Here is a 16515-nt window from a genome sequence, read left to right as displayed (position 1 = left end):
CTGTTAACGAGTTAAGAGGAGTATTGCAGGAGCTTTTCACCGTTTACCTGGAGGATGTGCACGCTGTCGTGTTATACCTTCTTCATCTGGTACGTAGTCCTATACCTATGCAGACTGTGGTAGAATGTCTACCGTCTAAAGCTAGGAACATCGCGAAGTTGAAGAAAATGTACGAGGCGTACGATAGAAGTGGTAAGTGATACCAATTTAAGAAATTTTTTATACTTATAAAACTTTGCATGATGATAAAAATTAAACGGAATCTTTTTTTTAGTTGGCAAAATATGTTTTGAAGATGGTGAAAATCTTCCAAACGTCGACGGCACCCTAAAGAGAAAGCTGGAGGACTCCTTGGACGATAGTATGCCTGGACCGTCGGGGGAGGAGGGTCTTTCTTATAAGAAGAAAAAAATATCTCTAGGTAAATTAAAATCTTTATGGACATGTCTTTCTCCATCATTTCATTTTATCTTTTCAATTATATTTATTTTACAATAATGTGTAGAAAATCAGGGTAACCACTAGCAGGAAGAGATGTCCGAACCCACACCGGGTCTGTCGGAAATAACTACGATACACTACACCAACACAGGTAAATTTAAAAATAAAATTTCATACTTTTATTTCTCAAAAGTCTTAAATAATATTCTAATTACCTTTTCTTATCTTACAGATGGAGTCGATAGCAATGAGAGTACTTTTATTGAACAACCTCAGGAGCAGCAGCCTCGCGAACATCAACATGGAAGAGGTGCCGCAAAAGTCGCCGTGCAGACCGAGGGTGAACTGAACATAACGAGAGGTATGAAATATATCATACTAGAAAGCGATAGAGAAAAATTTATTAAATCGTTTAAAACAACGTGTTGCGCTTTAAGATTTAAAATTACCATACCAACGGATGTAGCAAACACTTTGGAATGAGTTAAAAACGGATTTCAGGAACTTATTAGTGTTATTAAAGAAAATTACACTACGAGTAATTATCTTGTAGGTATCGACTTGCACTCTGACGCGTTAACTGAAGGATTGGCTGGTATATATTTCAAATTAATAAATCAAATTAATTTTTAAGATATCTGGGGCCTCTACGAAAAAATCGAACAGAGTAAGCGAACAATTGACATCGCGAAAATGTTAGTAGTTGAGGTGACTTATGTTAAATTACCTCAAGGGTGGGGTGCGCCGGAAGATGTTATAAATAGTTTAAGTAAAAAAAGTGTCTTAGTGAGAAATAATAGGAATAACCTATGTTTAGCTAGGGCTCTGGTGTGTGGTAAAGTTTTGACAGCAAAAAATTGCTCGCTTTTGATTACGACACTTTTGGCGATGAATCTTCTTTAATTTATGATGGTAATGATGACGATGTGGTGGATAGTTGTTCTTTATCAATAAATATAATGTATTACGACAATATTGGTCACTATAATCTAATTAAAAATATGTTAGCTGTAAAGCCGAATTATTTCTGCATTACATGTAACAAATCATACCGTTGTATAGGAAGTCATGAATGTGTATCTGTCTGTTCTGCATGCAATGGAAACCCTAATTGCAGTAACATAAATAACTTAGAAAAAAGACTATGCATGAATTGTGGGCGAAAATTTTATGGTAAATAATGTTTTGACAATCATAAAGCTAAAGGTTCTCTTTCAAGAACAAAATCTCCTAAACACGCGAAAAAAACCATTTGCGAAACAACAAAAATATGTTATACCTGTGATAGATTTATAAATTTATCGAAAGGTAAGCATGATTGCGGAAAAAAATATTGCAAAGAGTGTAAAAGTGCTCATGCGCTTAACACACTATGTAGCATGCAGCCTATTACATCAAATTATAAATTAAATAATTAGAAAAATTGTTTTATATTTTACGATTTTGAAACGACACAAGACACAAAATTACATGATACTGTCGACACGCGAGTACACATACCAATCGTTTGTGTGGTACAAGTACGATGCTATGCATGTATAGACGAAGTAGAAGAAGAAAATGTCCACGCGATTAGCCCTCTCTGTGGTGTTAAACAGCTTATTTTCGAGGGGGAAGAGTGTCTAAAAAATTTTATCGATTTTGCAGTAAGATTTGAAAGTAAGACTTTCGCTTCATTTATTTGTATAGCACATAACTCTAAGGCTTTTGATGGTCAATTTATATTAAAATATATAGTAGATAATAAAAAAGGTACCCCCGAGGTTATTCTTAATGGGCGTTATATTATTTGTATGTCATTAAGGAAAACTAAGTTTATAGATAGTTTAATTATTTGTTCAAGTTAAATTATTTACCTCTAAAATTGGCTGATTTACCTAAAACGTTTAGTCTTGCAAAAAATATTAAAAAAGGGTATTTTCGACATCTATTCGTTACCAATGACAAAAATTATAAAGGCCCTTATCCCGATTCACGCTACTACGCACCAGATTCTATGAACATTCATGATCGTGCAGAGTTCTTAGAATGGTACGATAAAGTAACTTCAAACGTAAACGCGCAGTTTAATTTTAAAAAAGAGCTTATTGAATATTGTGTGCAAGATGTTAAAATATTACACGAAGCTTGCACGGCTTTCCGAAAAATTTTCATGCAAGTTAGAAAAGTAGACCCTTTTGTTGAAAGCGTGACAATAGCGAGTGCGTGTTCCGTTCTCTATAGAAAAAACTTTAAAAAAAAGATACAATCGGTATTATTCCCGCAACTGGATATACACACGTAGGACAATTTTCTAAAAAATGCATCCATTGGCTTTTATGGGAAGAAAAAGTAAGGAAAGTAGAGATCATTTATGCAGGTAGATCGCGAGAATACCGATTAATAGAAGGCCCTGTCGTTGATGGTTACTTAAAACCTCATGTAGAAAAAAATAATTCAAAAGGAACTGTGTTTTTAGTTTCACGGATGTTATTTTCACGGTTGTATCCATTGTTTCCCTAACGATGGATATCAAAAATTAAATAATAACGAAACTTTTACCGAACGCTACGAAAATACTATGAAAACAAGTTTAAAAATAAAAGAATACGGCTATGAACTAATTAAGATATGGGAGCATGATTTTGATGAATTTATAAAAAATAATAACGAGTATTTAGAGTATATAAAAAATCACCCAATTGCTGAAATTTGTACTTTAAACCCTCGAGATGCTTTTTACGGCGGTCGTACGGGTAATATTGTTACTCATACGGTTAAAGATAGCGAAAGAATAAGACATTTAGATGTTTGCTCACTATACCCTTATATTTGTAAAACAGGGACATTTCCACTTAACCATCCGAAAATTTATACAGGGAATGACATTTTGAAATTATCAGGAAAAAATTTTGAAAATTTTAAAGAAAATGTCGAAGGCTAAGTAAAATGTACATTTTTACCACAACGAAATTTATTTCACCCCATACTCCCTACAAAAATGAATAGTCGTTTACTCTTCGGATTATGTCGTACGTGTATGGCAACAACCTTTCAGGGCGAATGTATTCACGATTTAGAGTTGGATAGGGCATTATCTGGTACATGGGTATCCGTAGAAATCAAGAAAGCTCTAGAATTAGGATATAAATTATTAAAATTTAATGTCATTTGGCAATATGAAGTGGCTAAATATGACCCCGTTTCCCAAAGCGGTCGCTTATTTACAGAGTATATAGACACTCTTTTAAAAATTAAGCAAGAAGCAAGTAGTTGGCCCTGTACAGTTAAAACTGAAAAAGATGAATTATAATACATCAATAATTATGAACATAAGGAAGGTGTTAAGTTAGATATTGACAACATTAAAAAAAATCCTGGGTTGCGGTCTGTGGCAAAATTATGTTTAAATTCATTTTGGGGAAAATTCGGTCAGTGGGGAAATTTACCTCAAACTAGTGTAGTTAATAATTATAAAGAGTTAGTAAAGGTGTTATGCGATGGTGAAAAGTATGTAGAAAATTGTCTACCGGCGAATGATAGTGTTATGTTCGTAACGTGGCGATATAAAGAGGAGGCGTCACTTTCTTACCCGTGTACAAACGTTGCTATAGCGGCTCATACAACAGCTCAAGCGCGCTTAAAACTATATTCATACTTGGAAAAACTCGATCGAAGAGTTTTGTACTATGATACAGATTTGGTGATATTTACTAGTAATGACGAAAATCTCAGTGAATATCAACCACCCACTGGTTCGTTATAAGGACAGTTAACGGACGAATTAGAAATGTATGGTAAAGGATCGTATATAGAGAGTTCTTCGTTTCAGGAGGTCCTAGATCTTATGCGTATCGTGTGCGAACAGCTACTGGGGGCTTTCACGATGTTTGCAAAGTCAAGGGCATCAAATTAAATTACGAAAACTCATTAAAAATTAATTTCCATTCTATTGTAACAACGGTTGATCGATGGAATAAAAATAATAATGTAGAATCAAATAACATAATCAAAATTAAAAATTCGATGATTAGAAAGTCTGATATACATGAAGTGGTAACGCGTAATGAAGAAAAAATATGCACGATAGTTTTAAAAAAGCGGTGGTTTATCTCGGAAACCTTATCATATCCTTTCGGTTATAAGAAGAAAAAATAAATAATTAAATTAATTTTGTTATAGATACAGTACGCGTGATCAAAAAAGTCTGGGCTGACGGAAATTGTGATTGCCATCTGTAATATTGTCGAGTGCTAACATGCAAGTACTATCCCCCCCATAAATATTCATTAGGAGGTTTAGCATGGCACTCCCTTTTATATACTATAATTAAACTTAAAGCTGATGGAGAAATCAGAGTCTATCGTGAAATGTATGCGACACTGTTTAAGTATGATTTGCTTGGAATGTCGTTTGAATATGTAAGAGTATTGGGCTATTTTAATGAGTCGAGTATTTTATGAAAATTTCAAAAATCTGTTGAAAATTTGGACTTCGACGATGAGTCAAACACTGTACCATATAATAAGCGTTAGCCATATAATAATATTAGACGCGCATGTTTTTTCAAATATTTCAACAACAGAACTCTTACACATGATTAAAACAAACAGAATTATAAAAATCCAGTTTCACAAAGTTCGACGCTTGAATGAAGAGCATCGTAATGACGGTGTAACTTATAAATGCCGCATCGGTCATTTAATAAAAAGAAAATATTACAACCGATGGATTGATGTAATTGAACATAGACGTCGACTAAGATTAAAAAACGAATTCTAAGAATTTTTGTTTTCATTTATATTATTTCAGTAAACAAATTTAATACTTTAGTTTGTTTGCTGTAGATCTCTCGCGTACTATTCAAAAATACTGCTCTTCATAAAAAAAATGTTCACGTTTTGAAAGCGTTTGTAAATTTCCTGAGTGTGTACGCTTTCCAACTTTTCGCCAGACATTGCAAGGTTTATCGTGGCACTCATTATTTCACACACTGTTAGGATTAAAAAATAAAATGGAGATACTCGCCAATAGACAATTATATAAAAAAATGTACCGTATGCAAACAGGTTCAAATATGTTATTCCACATAAAATTTATTGGACAATTCACAACTTCAACTGTAATAAATTATCATGGTTCTGAGGAAAATCACGATAATATTCAGAAATTTGAAAATATAACGATTGCTGAAACTTTATTTATTATAAATACAAACACTATAACAGATATTTTTGTAATAGCTGTGCTAGATGATGGCTGTCGAAACGAGTGGTGTGCGTCTGTTGGTATGCATTTGTAAAGAAAAGAAAAAAAAGATGGTGACAAAATATATTGTAATAATTATGTAAAAATGCAACAAATACGCATATTGTGAAGTTTGATAATGTAAAGAAATTGTGAGGTAAATTTTTAAATAAATAGTGTTGTACTTGAAAAAAATTTAAACCATTTATTTTTCCCTAATTTTATATTTTACACATACATTATATACCAACTCTGTAAAAGAAGAAACTACGATGGTTATATCTGTGAAAAGGTGAGTCATTTGTTTCATTTATCTCTTTTACTCATCGCATGATTATTTTAATGATATTTTGGAAAGGCTTTCTTAAGATAAGGAGAGAGAGAGAGGAGTGGTTCTAATACAGTTAAACATATATCCACATTAATGATGATTTTCTCAAACGTGTAAGAAAGATGTCACTACATTTGGTTAAAAAAGATATTATAAATGCATCCTGCAACCTGTTTTTACTTAGTATTTAACGATGTCAGCAAGTAGCAAGAAGGAAAAGGGTACTATAGAAGAGAAGACCCTTCTCCTGAAAAGGGAGAAGGACGAAGAGAAAAAAAAAATCGCTATTTTTATCGGTGAAAAAATTCACAACCGATCGATTCTCCAGTAACCAACAATTGGGTCCAGAAAATAAACATTACAAGAGAGTGTAGTGGTTCACCATGATGCATTTCGTCGTAGATATCCAAGGTTTTTACGACTCTGACAGACATTTTATACCTTAAGAAGTTGCAGTGGTATCGATACAAGCAAATGTCAAAACGTCTAAGTCCGCTACCATCGTTCCCCGGATGTCCAGACGTTATAGCTAGTGTCAGTGATGATAAAAAAAATTAAACAAATATTTTTTTTTGTACATTTTCAAAAAAGTTATTGCAAAAAAGAACCGTATAACTGATATTTTTTGCTTTTTTAGAGTACTATTCCAGCAGAAATTAAAAAAAAAAAAAAAAAAATCCTATACGTCAAAATATTAGGGAAATAGTAACATTTATGAAAGAATTAAAAATAAAATTAAAAAAAGAATAATTATATGCAAGTACTGAACAGTTTGAATTGAATGAACATTCCATATGATTGAAATCGTTAACCAGCTGAGCCATTCAGGACTTGCAACTTCCAAAATTTGAATAAGGTACTACAACTATCTTGTAAGTAATAAAAATATGCCAGTCAATCATTTGCATGGATAGATACTAAGACAGGTAATGTTTTTCCACTATATGCTCGTTCCATTTTCCCAAGGGAGTACTTGAGACACGGAGAGAGTGACGTTTGACGTGTATGTAGAGACAAACCAGCTGACGCTCAGACATAGAGGCAATCCATGCTTAGATTCATACATATATAGGAGTATATATATGTATATATATCTTCCTATATTATATAGTTAACACAATAGGGAAATCTACACGAATCCCCCACTGCCACCCCCCTGCCCCCCATTTGCCCCCCACCGCCCCTCCACCAACCCCCACAAAATAATGTCAAAATCCGTTATTTTCTTGCTTATTTTGATTTATCGTAGTTTCTCTTAAAACCCCCCACAGCCCCCACTGACCCCCCATGGCCCCCCACACATTTTTTCATGGCCCCCCACCGACCCCCCACCGACCCCGCGCAAAATATTATATGAATAGTATAGAAGTACGGTATGAGTCTTTATTCAAGCAAGGGGGTTAAACCACGTATGGCTTCATGGGATAATAACAATGTATGTTTTAGTATTTAATTAAATAGTTACAGATTACTGCACAATACTACAATCAGCTAAACTTTAATACAATCAAGTGTATTTCAATTTACTGGATTCCTTAGTTTCTTTGTAAGCATAAAGTTTTTGGTAAACTGACTTTTTTTGTTGGCATTTTGTAACGTTGCATTTTGCCTGCCCTGTAAATGTGTTAAAGTCTATAACCACATTCCTACCAAATCACATAGAAGTATTGCATAGTATTTCTTCTTAAAACATCCCACATTCCCCCACCTACCCCCTATGGTCCTCCCACTGACCCCCACGAATTTTTTCATGGCCCCCACCGCCTTCCCACACCACTTTTTTGGAACCTGACCATGATCATACCGTCTTTACCTATCTTTAGACAAAACTGTCTTATTGCCATGATTTATTTTATCGTCAAGAAGAAATTTAAAGTCATAAATAGATTTATAAAGGGTTGTTGCGCAAAACATCATTATTTATAGAACTAAGTACGTTTAAAAACCAATTTAAATAGAGTTAACAATATTTTGAAACCAAATAATATATACACATATATTGGTGCGCATGATTATCATATCATCATCACTTAAATAGTCCTTTATTACACAATTTTTCTTTTTACGTACATAAACTTGAGTTAAATTAAGAGTATCATTAATAGAAACAATAAAAGTTTCGCATCACTTTATGAGTCATCTTATAAAGCCTGATGAAACCACGAAGACTTACGTCCATTTCTATTTTGTTTTAAATTAATGCTGAAATTGGTACAATAGATAAACACGATATTCATTCATGATATGTATTATTAATTAATAAATTTAACCTATACATTAAAAAATAATAATTAAATTATGATATAAATATTAGATACATTATTATATTCAAAAATTTCTTTCCAAACTATATTTTTAATCTATAAACAGTTTTCTCTACCAACTTGAACAAAAATTCCATTTTTATTTTTGCATCTTGATAAAGCCACGTATAATTGATCATAAGGAAATTAAGGTTTTTTTAAGTTTAATCCCACATTATCAAAACTTTGACCTTGAGACTTATTCATAGTCATAGCAAATGCTACAACTAATGGGAATCGTTTTCTGTATAAAATAAAAGGTAATGATAAAGTATTTTCCGTATTTAATAAAATTCTTGGAATGAAAACTTTACTACCAATTTTTTTTCCCGCTACTATTTCGCCTCCTACGTTATACTTCAGTTTTTAGTAATTTGCAATCGTGTACCGTTACATAATCCGTCTGATATACTCAAATTTCAAATTAACATTACTATTGTACCTATTTTTAATTTAAGTTCATGAGGTGGCAAGTCTTCACGAATGTTGTTTAACATTTCTACGGGAAAATTTATATAAATATCATCATCTGATTTCTTAACACCTTCATATGTTGCAGTATCCATGTTGTGATAAGTTTTAGTTTCCCCATGTAATTTACTTATAATCTTGTTGTTTAAAAAAAAAGTAAATTCGTTATGTGAAGTTAGTATCACGTTAGTGTCAAAACAGTTGCTGTAATTACCAAATATTTTAGTACAGACATCATCTGTTATTAAGGATTTAGGAATGTTAAATGTTTCTATGTCCCCTTCTTCAATTCTTAACTACAATTTTGAAAATTCGTTATTACTAGAACGGGTATTATTTTTTCATCTTTAAGTTTTGAAGAAGATGCATAAGAATAATAATTTCATAGTTTCTTCTATTATTATAGTTCTATTAGCGTTTTTTATAACTGGAAGGATTTGTCGAAAATCTCCTCCCAATACTTTTGATTTATCACCAAAACGAAGTTTCGTATTACACAAGTCTCTCAACGTTCTACCAACGATTCCTAAAGCTTTTTTTGGAATCATAGAATCCTCGTCCCATATTATTAAATCAACTTTCCTTAATGTTTTTTTTTCAGTTTCAAATTCTAAAAATACACTTTCAATATTATCTAAGTCTAGAGGTAAACGAAGAGTTCTATAACTAGTCATACCTTTTGATAGTAATACAGATGCAATTCCTGTCCAAGCCATTGACAAAATATTTTTACCTCTAGAAATAAAGTAATGAATGAGTGTCTTATATAAGTAGGTTTTTTCGGATCCATCAGGACCATCTATGAAATACACTTTTTTATCTTGTTCACAAATAGTCTTAAAAATCTTTCTTTGATCTTCATTTAAATTTGTGTACATTATATCGAACATTTTTTTACTGAAAGATAATTCCTTAATATTGCAATTATTTATATAGTTGCTAATGGTTGGTGTCAGTAAACTAAAAGATTCACATGATTTACCTTCCGATACCAAAATTTGATTAATATGTAGAAGAGCAAAATTATTATTATCATTATCGAAGTCCTCCGTAAAATATTTTTTATATTCATCCCATATTTTATCTCCTTGAATGTTTTCTTAAATTAAAAACCAACCAAAAAATTGTCTTAACTGGTATGGAAACATAATTGTTATGGCTTCTTTAAAAATATTGTCGATTTCAGAATCATGTTCTATTAAACCCATTGCAATTGCAGTATCCCTGAGATTTTTATATGTTATTCCATTATGTTTTTTAACGTCTTCAAACGATGTAGCCCCATGTAATTTATTTAAAATAAGTTTTAAAAAAAAGCGTTCATGATTTTTTGGAGATACTATGTTTAATCTACCTATAGCAATATTTTTCAGTGTAACTTTTCTTTTTTTTCAAATTTTAAGTTTAATGTCAAAAATGTAATGTTCTGGAATGATATCATATTTTAGTGATTTTGCAAAATCATCTACTTTATTTAATTTAAACCAAGCTGTAAGGAGTGTTTGATAATTTTTATTACATTTTTGATATTATTTTCTTCAAATATGAGTTTTTGTTTATTTTCAAGATGAACAGCTAGATTTACAACTGTATAACTTCTACCACAAATTGGATATTCTTGAAGTCTCCAAGCTACTTCCATTGGACTCACATATCTAGCATCCACGTAACTACTCATTTTATCTACTATTTCTTCATTTAGTTAGTTTGATTTTTCTATTTTAATGTATGTTTAATATCATTAAATAACATGAATAGAATATTGGATTTTATTGAAAAGTTTACGTGTTTTTTTATTTCAGATAATAACTTGAATGTTTCAAAATAGCTTAATGTATCAGGAATCACAAATTTCCACTAAAAATTTGACGTGGTGATTTTGACCGTATTTTATTTTACTACGCAGAGTGGCAGAATAGTTATAAAAGTGAAAATTTTTTGAAAAATGGACAGCAAATTGAATTTTGTGAGGGACTGACAAAACCTTTAGATTATTCAAACGATCCCCATCTTAAAAAGCTTTTAATTATCGACGATCTGATGCGCGAGTCGTCGAATCATGTTGTGGTAGATCTTTTTACAAAAGGGAGTCATCATAAAATTATTAGTGTAATGTTTATAATGCAAAATATTTTTCACAAGTCAACTCATTCGCGAGACATAAGTCTGAACGCGTCGTATATCATAGTGCTTAAAAACCCTCGCGATCGTGCGCAAATACAACATTTGGCGAGGCAGATACATCCGGAAGATCCAAAATTTGTACAAGAGGCATATTAAGACGCAACAGCTAAAAGTCATGGTTATCTAGTGATTGATTGCAAGCAAGACACTTTGGATGAGTTAAGATTCCATGCAAGTATATTTCCCGATGACGAGTATCAATATGTTTACTTGCCAAAATATGCCACGAGCGCATTGGCGTATCTGGGTTGAATTAACAGATAAAATAGTTAGTAGTAACCTTCAGCTCTCAGTTTTCTTTTGAATATGAAGCCATCAACATCGAAAAACGGGCGTTTTAAACAACCCTCTCGTCGTGCAGACGAGTCTCGCGAAACTCTGTTCGAGAGACAGTACATTGCAATTTTAGAAGCTCTCACTCATCCAAACAGAGAACAGAAAGCTGCATTGTTAAAAAAGGGAGACAAAAAATTAATCAACTGCTTATGCGAGTGTGTTTAAAACGTTTTTAAAGGTGTTGTTTCTCTGAAAAACAGTCAAAAAAAAAGTTTAAAAAAGTTTAAAAGCATTTTACGACAATTGATCGCTAAAAGTAGAGGTAAAAATTCGTGGAAAAAAAAGAGGAAAATTATAGCTCAAAAAGGTAATGGTTTTCAATATTACAACCTATTTTAAGTGAAATATTATCAAGAATATTGTAAAAATAATAAAAATGGAAAAAGGGAAGAAAATTATTTTACTGTTCAAAGACCAACTCAAAAGAATAAAAAGAGAAAGCACTATCGTAGGGGGAAACCCCGATCCTTCTACTGCTACAGCCACAAATAATTTTTTCACACATTCTATTTTACAAACCACACACACAGCCAGAGATAACTTGAGTCGATTAGACGACTCGATGAAAGAAATTATAGATTCAAATTCGTATAGCAATGAATACGATAAATTGAAGGAATACTTGATAGTTTTACACAGGTATTTATACTTTATCGATGAAAAGCGTGAGCCAATGCAGATTGCTGGAAACAAAGTTAAAAATATCACTTCTACTACAGATGATTATGGAATGAGCGAAGAAACGATTGTCAGTACTGTACCTAAAACGTACCAACATAAATCTATGCTGCTTTTAAAACATTTAAAAGGATACAAAAACAAAATTAAGTGGGATAGTACAGGTACAGTAATTTATAAAGGTAAAAAAATTGATGGGTCAAATATAATCGATTTAATTAATGATGCTGCAAGGCGAAGGAAAAATGTTAAATCGGTGGGGAGAAAAATTTTTGCTAAAGTACTTTGGGAGATAAACACTCCTCAAGAACTTGTGGGAAATACAGACTTCTTAAAAAACGTAGATCGCGACAGTTCAAGCTTGCTGTTGGATGGGACCAGTAATATAAAGTCGCTCGGAGAAGACGAAGAAACGTTTGAACACGAGACTTTTTCATCACCTTTGCAAAAAACTGTACACGATAACAAATCTAACGATGATAAGCATGTAGAACATTCATCTACACCAAAATCAAGCGGTGTTAAAAGCTGGTTACGATATTAATATTAATAAATAATGAATGTGCTAGAGAAACAATATCTTACCCCTTACCATGAAGCAGCATTTTCTGGGGTCCACAATTTAATAAGAGTAAATAAAAACAAAATTTTCCCCGAGAAAATCAAAGAGTGGCTGCAAAAACATGATGCTTATACTGTACATAACTCTATTCGGCGAAAGTTTCCACGGTTGTTTTATGATGTTAATGCTAGAGATAAATTGTGGGAAGCAGATCTCATTCGACTGACGTCATTAAAAAACTACAACGATGGAGTGTCTTTTATTTTAATTGTAATTGATGGATTAAGCAAATTTGTATGGGTGCAACCTTTAAAAGATAAAAAATGTCGTAATATAACAGCAGGTTTTAAAAAAATTCTTGAAAATAGTCAATCTCACTCGCCCTTTATGTTACAAACGGATCGAGGGACTGAATTTTTAGCCAGTGAATTTCAGCGCTTTTTGAAAGACAATGCTATAAAATTTCGAGTTGCCTAAAACCCTGATGTTAAAGTGGCCGTAGAGCACGTCATTCGAACGTTTAAAGAGCGTATGTACAGATATTTTACATACAAAAATACATACCGTTACGTAGACGTTTTACAAAATTTAATGAGTGGTTACAATAATACCCACCACTCTACAACAAAGTTAACACCTAGCAGCGTAACAATATATAATTCACATGTAGCAAGACAAAATTTAGTCAATTCGAGAAAACCTCGCGCAAAACATAGTCACAGTAAAAGTAAAGATAAACATAAAGTTGGTGATTACGTACGCATAAGCCGTGATAATAATGTGTTTGAAAAAGGTGCAGTAAAAACTTGTAGGGAAGAGATATTTAAAATTACTCGAATTTTGGAAAGACAAAATTTACATGTGTATGAGCTCAACGATTTAGGTGGTGAAAAAATTGAGAGGTTTTCATACTCTCAAGAACTCAACCCTGTTTACAAGGAGCGTGTCAGCGAGCAGGAGCATAAAATTGAAAAGATCTTGAAAACCAGAGGAAAAGGAAAAAACAAACAACACTTTGTTAGTTGGATAGGATATCCTGAAAAATTTAATTCATGGGTAAATTCGAGGGATTTAAAAAACAATGCATCATAACGAGCTTACGATTACTTTACCTAGTAACAGTAGTTTGAATTATTTTCCGAGCAATACAACAACAAATTTTTTTACACAGTTACCCCGTGAAGTTGAGCTAAGCGGTAAATGGGAGGTAGGAATTCCCGAGATTCACGTACCATTTACTATTTTGCATGTTCAACGAGAAGAGGCAATGATAAGCGCACTAGGTGAAGAAAAAAAATATTGTATTCAACATGGCACCTATGACTCTATACATAGTTTATGCGAGGAAATAAATAGAAAATGGTTGGAATGTTATCATAAAGATAAGAAATATCTGCAGCTAATTTATGATCATCGAGGTGGGTTTGTATTTATTGGTTTTCCAATAACAGGACCTGGACGTACAAGAACGTGTGAAAAAACCCCTGTTTTGTCCACTACAGTGAAACGTATTATTGGGTTCAAGGAAGGGCTGACCAAGATCGAGCGTGACCATGTCGAAATAAGAGGGGATTGCAGGTTATTGTTTCACGGTAAACAGCCTGCAAGCTTATCAAGAGCGGTACCTGATCAACTTTTAATCTATTCTAATATATCTGAGCCGTGTATTGTTGGTGATACGTTTGCACCCTTGCTGAAGATAGTAAATTTAACCACTCAGGAAATTAATTGCGGGAGCACAATTGTCAAGAGGTATACTCCACCAGTCTACTCACCCCTCCTCAATAATAGATTTCATACAATTAATATAGATATAAGAGATCAATTTGGTAAGCCAACATCATTTGAATTTGGGACACTGACCGTGGTGTTATATTTTAGAAAATTTTTTTTTTAAGCGAATCGTTACAAAATGGTTTTTTACGAGGGGTATCACACACAGCACGGGGGTGGAAGAGGATTCAAGCATGTGTTTGCGGGGTCATATAGACAGAGAGGGCACGGATTAGGCTCTTTTTTCACTGGACTATTTCGGAGTGCTATGCTCTACATAGTCAGAGGTGCTCGTGCCGTTGGAAGAGAAGCTTTACGAGCGGGAGTGAATATAATAGACGATGTTGGAGAGAGCAATATACCTTTTAAAAACGCATTCAAAAATCGGATGAACGAATCCGGTAAAAATTTTAAACGTGAAGCTACAGAAAAAATCGTGAAGTTGATGGAAGGATCAGGATATAATGCTTTACCATATAAAAAAAGAACACAGTCTCGACGTAGAAGGTGGCGTAAACATCTCTTTAAAAAGTGCGAAAAAAAAGAAAAGAATAGGTCGATCGAAAGTAGCTGAACAAAGAATAGGTGCGCGTAAGAAAAATCGTAAGAAAAAAAAACCAAACAGAAAAGTAAATGAAGTTGGTCGTAAAACAAAGAAAAAGGCGGTAAAAAATAAAAAATTAAGACCTGTAGATATTTTTGGATAATCATGTCTTTCCTACATAGTCATACGGATCCTTGTCTGAAGAGCGAGTTGGATTTATTTTCCGTTTCTTTCACACAGACAGCATTAGAAACTAATCGATGGGTGCATTACAAACCTGTTTCGTCGTTAAGCAACGAGAGTCCCATAGAATTCGTTATCAGTTCTCAAAACGAGATTTATATCGACTTAGCCCATACGATGATCAAAGTGAATGTCAAATTGACACCTTACGACAAGGATGGGGATGGGCTTGTAGCTCCAGTGAAAAATTTTTTACACTCGATATTTAACCAGGTTGACGTTTATTTTAATTAAAAACTCGTAACTCCTCCAAATAATGCTTACCCAAACAGAGCATACATTGAAACTCTTTTAAATTACGGTCCTGCTGCAAAATCATCGCATTTATCGACAAATCTGTGGGAAACAGATATTGCTGGTGAAATAGACGAATTACCCAGTTCGAAAAAAAATTTCAGCTCTTACTAAGCGTCAAGAATATTTAAAAGATGGTAAGACCGTAGACCTAATGGGTCATTTACATTGTGACGTATTCAATCAGGATAAATTATCATTAAATGGCGTCGAAGTTCGTTTACGTCTAGTACGTGCAAAAGATGCTTTTTGTCTCATGGATGCTTCACCGAAAAATTATTCCGTCAGCATTCGCGAGGCTACACTTCTCGTTCGGCAAGTGAAAGTTAGCCCTAAAGTTTTGATTGCACACGCAAAAACTCTGGCAAACACTACGGCAAAATATCCAATTACACGCGTCGAAGTCAAATCTTTTACCCTACATAGCGGTATAAACGGAAACTCTTTAGATAATGTTATCCTCGGACAACTTCCGAAAACAATCATTTTAGGTTTTGTTGACAACAAAGCCTTTAATAGAGATTGAAAGATGAATCCTTTTAACTTTCAAAATTATTCTATAAATTTTTTGTCGTTGTACGTCGATGGTGTACAACTCCCAAGTAAGCCGCTACAACCAACATTTACAGGAAGCACAACTATGTACCTGGAAGCATATCATACTTTATTTTCGGGGACTGGGATCTATTACATGAATGAGGGAAACAGTATTCACAGAAAAAACTATCCCAACGGGTATTGTCTGATCGCATTTGATCTTACACCCGATTTTTCGGCACATTTTGCAGGTCATTAGAATTTAGTAAAGAATGGTACAGTACGAATAGAAGAACGCTTCGAGACAGCTCTCACGAAAACTATAAATTGTGTTTTATATGCTGAATTTGAGAACATATTGAAAATTGACTCAAATCGTCAAGTAGTTGTGGATTTCAACTCATAAAAATCCACACATCGTTCATTATGGACTCGTCGCAACTACGTAGATCTCTTTGCAGCATCATGCAGCGACCACAGGAGTATTCCCTGTGGATCAGTTACCTTTTGTTTGGGTGAGACCGTGTGCTCTCATAGTTAACACCCATGAAAGTTCTGAGCCGGGTACGCATTGGGTAGCTATATATGTCGA

This window comes from Copidosoma floridanum, unplaced genomic scaffold (assembly GCF_036245765.1).
Source record: "Copidosoma floridanum isolate Cflo_tuat_1 unplaced genomic scaffold, Cflo_Japanese_pri ptg000008l, whole genome shotgun sequence".
NCBI lineage: Eukaryota > Metazoa > Arthropoda > Insecta > Hymenoptera > Encyrtidae > Copidosoma > Copidosoma floridanum.
This window is presented reverse-complemented; position numbering follows the sequence as displayed.